We start from the raw sequence: 4019 nt of genomic DNA, 5'->3' as shown, positions 1-4019 counted from the left end.
CATATATTCCTCCCTCATAATAATTTTCAGTACCATCATGAATGATTTCAACAATATAACCATCACACAAAGCATTCTTTTCATCATCTACAAGCATATAAATTTTACCACTCTTCACATAAGCAAAATTCTCCTCATTCGGAATAGCGGGATCACTAGTTCCTAAAGTTGACACTCTTCCAAACCCGCTTTAGATGATAGTATTATTCATACTACAAAATATATAAGTGAAGTTCATGGAGCATTCTACAATTAATATACACTAACCAATATCCAAGCTCAAAATGTATAAGTGAAGCACACGAAGCATTCTATAAAACCATACTCAAAGGATTTAAGTGAAGCTCAAAGAGCAATTCTATAAGATCATACTTAAAAGATATAAGTGAAGCACACAAAGTATTCTATAAATTGATGAAGGTACATCTCATACTAGCATGGTTCTTAAAGAAAATGAAAAACACAAATGACACAAATCATGTGAACGAAACAAAAACCGAGGTATACCGGTATTTGTTGAAGAAGAAATATGGGACGCCAACCGGGGCATCCCCAAGCTTAGATGCTTGAGTATCCTCTGAAATATTTACTTGGGGTGCCTTGGGCATCCCCAAGCTTGAAATCTTGCCTCTCTTTATTCTTCTCATATTGATATCTCCTCGATCTTCAAACACTTCATCCACAGAAAACTTTAACAAAAACTTTGTGAGATCCGTTAGTATAATAAAGCAAATCACTACCTTTAGGTACTGTTTCAAACTCATTCCAATTTCATATTAGAACTACATCTACTTTATTCCAACTTCACCATGGTTCATACCCCCCGATACTACCCATAGATTCATCAAAATAAGCAAACAACACATGAAAAACAGAATCTGTCTAAAAGAGGACAGTCTGTAGTAATTTCGAGCTTTAGTAAACTTATGTAACTCCAAAAATTATGAAATAAATTTGAAACTTTTGTACAGAAGTAATGTGCAAAAAGTTTCAGACGCATTTGACTTTCCGATAAAAATGTAAAATCACGCGCTACAACCAAAGTTTCTGTTTTTTGTTCTGCACATAGTAAACAAGCAATCTAGTCATCCTAAAACCAAAGCTTGGCACATTATTTTTATAATACAATGGATATACACAAGGGGATAATTATTTTCAGAGAAGATTCCATGGAAAATTCTACATTGTTTCCATGAGCATGAACAGGAGTGCTCAAGGTCGACCCTCACTTCTTCAATGCATAACTTTCCAATCACTTCTCTTTTTGAAAAACTTTTTAGGCATGAGAGGCAAGTAATTTTTTTGTACTTTCATTCTTTAATTTTTTTTGTATGTTTCACCCACAACTAAACAGAAACAAAAAAGGAAAAACAAAATCTACTTAGTGAAGAAAGCAAACAAGCACACACGAGAATATCAACCCCACGCTATTGCTCCGCGGCAACGGCGCCAGAAAAGAGCTTGATAATCCCCAAGTGCAGGGAATCATCGTAGCAATTTCCAAAGGTTGAAGTGATAAGTATGGAGTGCCGAACCCACAAGGAGCTAAAGGTAAGATCAATATTCTCTCATGCCCTATCTGCCAACGATACGACTCTACGTACACCAGACGTTTGCTTCCAACTAGAAACGAGAAATAAAACTACGTTGTGGGTATGAAGTGGATAACTTTGTATGATATCGGAGAGCTAAAATATGAAAGTAGGTGCTGTTATCATAAAGTTAGAATATATTACTCAGTATTATAAATAGCGAGTGTGGAATAATGGTGGATCAGTGTGCGGAATTGTCCTAGGAAATTGTTAACAAGACTGGTAATCACTATTGCAGTTTCATATTAGGGAGAGGCATAAGCTAACATACTTTATCTTCTTGGATCATATGCACTTATGATTGGAACTCTAGCAAGCATCCGCAACTACTAAAGATCATTAAGGTAAAACCCAACCATAGCATTAAAGCATCAAGTCCCCTTTATCCCATACGCAACAATCCCCTTACTCGGGTTTATGCTTCTGTCACTCACGCAACCCACTATAAGCGAATCATGAACGTATTGCAAGACCCTACAGCGGGAATCCCTCATGCTTGCACGACACGGAGGGCACCATAGGACAGCACCAAAGTAAAACATACAATTCATACCAATCTAGATCATCAATCAACCCAAAGACAAAGGATATCTACTCAAAACATCATAGGATGGCAACACATCATTGGATCATAATATGTGGCATAAAGCACCATGTTCAAGTAGGGATTACAACGGGGTGCGGGAGAGTGGACCGCGTAAAAGAGATGAGGATGGTGATGATGATGGTGATGAAGACGATCACCGCGGCGATGATTCCCCTCCCGATGGCACTCCGATGCCACCGAGAGAGAGGAGGAGAGATTCTCCCCCTTGTGCTTCCTCCTCCATGGCCTCCCCCCTGGATGGGGAGAGGTTCTCCCTCTGGTCATTGGCCTTCATGACGATGATGGCCCCTCCGGGATCCTCCTCCATGCCCTTCGGTGATGATGGCCCCCTCCGGCAGGGTGCCAGAGAGGGCCTAGATTGGTTTTCGGTGGCTACGGAGGCTTCTGGCGGCGGAACTCCTGATCTAGGTTAATTTTCGGAGGTTTCTGTATTTATAGGAGAAGTTGGCGTTGATTTCACGTTAGGGGGGACCTCGGGGAGTCCACGAGGCAAGGGGGGCCCCCGTGGGGTGGGCGCGCCCCCCACCCTCGTGGGGCCCCCGTGACTCCCCTCCGGTGGATTTTCGTTCCAGTATTTTTCATAATTTCTAGAAAAAATCTCCGTTGATTTTCATCGCATTCCGAGAACTTTTATTTCTGCACAAAAACAACACCACGGTAGTTCTGCTAAAAACAGCGTCAGTCCGGGTTAGTTCTAATCAAATCATACCAAAATCATATAAAAATATTGTGAACATGGCATGAATACTTCATAAATTATAGATACATTGGAGACGTATCAGGGAGTGTATGGAGCAGAGAACTCGTAACTAATACCATTTTCATCAAGAAAATCCTCAATATGAGTATTTTTTAACTCAATGCCATTGTCGCTTCTGACGTGCTTTATGCACACATCATATTCATTTTGAGCTTTCTTGGCGAATCTTTTGAAGATGTCTTGGGTGCATGTCTTGTCTTCGAGAAAGAATACCTAAGTATAGCGAGATAAATCATCAACAAGAACCAGACCATAATGAATGCAACCGAAGCTGGCATAATTCTGAGGCCTGAATAAGTCCATATGAAGAATTTTCAGAGGTCTTGTCGTGATCATGACAATTTTTGATGAGTGATACTTCTTGGCCAATTTTCCGTCCTCACACGCAACACATATGCGACCCTTGTCGAATTTCACATCAGGAATGCCATGAAGATGATTTTTATTCACTAGGGTCTGCAAATTTCTCATGCCTGCATGACCAAATACGCAGAGCCATAGCCAACCTTCGGTTGCTTTTGCAAGCAAACAAGTCTGGACTCAGGGTCCCTTAGAGAAATCCACAATGTATAAATCACCTTTTCTATTTCCCTCTAAGACGATGGAATTGTCAGTGGCCATAAAGACAATGCATTTGGTGATGGAAAATAGAACTAGCATGCTTAGATCACATAGCTTGCCAATTGACATGAGATTGAATCCAATAGACTGAACATGTAAAACATTGTCAATGTTCTTGTCTTGGAATATAGCAATTTTACCTAGCCCAATTACCTTTCCTTTGTTGTTTTCAGCGAAAGTAATATACTTCAGAGATGAAGCAAATAAGTTGGGGTCGACAAACAACGACTTGTCTCCGGTCATATGACTAGTGCATCCACTATCCATGATCCATTCGGTACACCCGGAGACATAGTGTAGAATTGTATTGAATAATTGTTGATGCAATATTATGTCGGTACAAGAAGTATATATAAGAGCTAAGCCGCACCTGACCTAGCCTTATTACAAACCGAGTAGGAGTCATAATCCTAATACAAGTTGTATTCTAACATCCCCC

Source organism: Triticum aestivum, chromosome 1A, assembly GCF_018294505.1.
Source record: "Triticum aestivum cultivar Chinese Spring chromosome 1A, IWGSC CS RefSeq v2.1, whole genome shotgun sequence".
NCBI classification, from domain to species: domain Eukaryota; kingdom Viridiplantae; phylum Streptophyta; class Magnoliopsida; order Poales; family Poaceae; genus Triticum; species Triticum aestivum.
The sequence above is the reverse complement of the archived record's forward strand: the minus strand, read 5'-3'. Positions refer to the sequence as shown.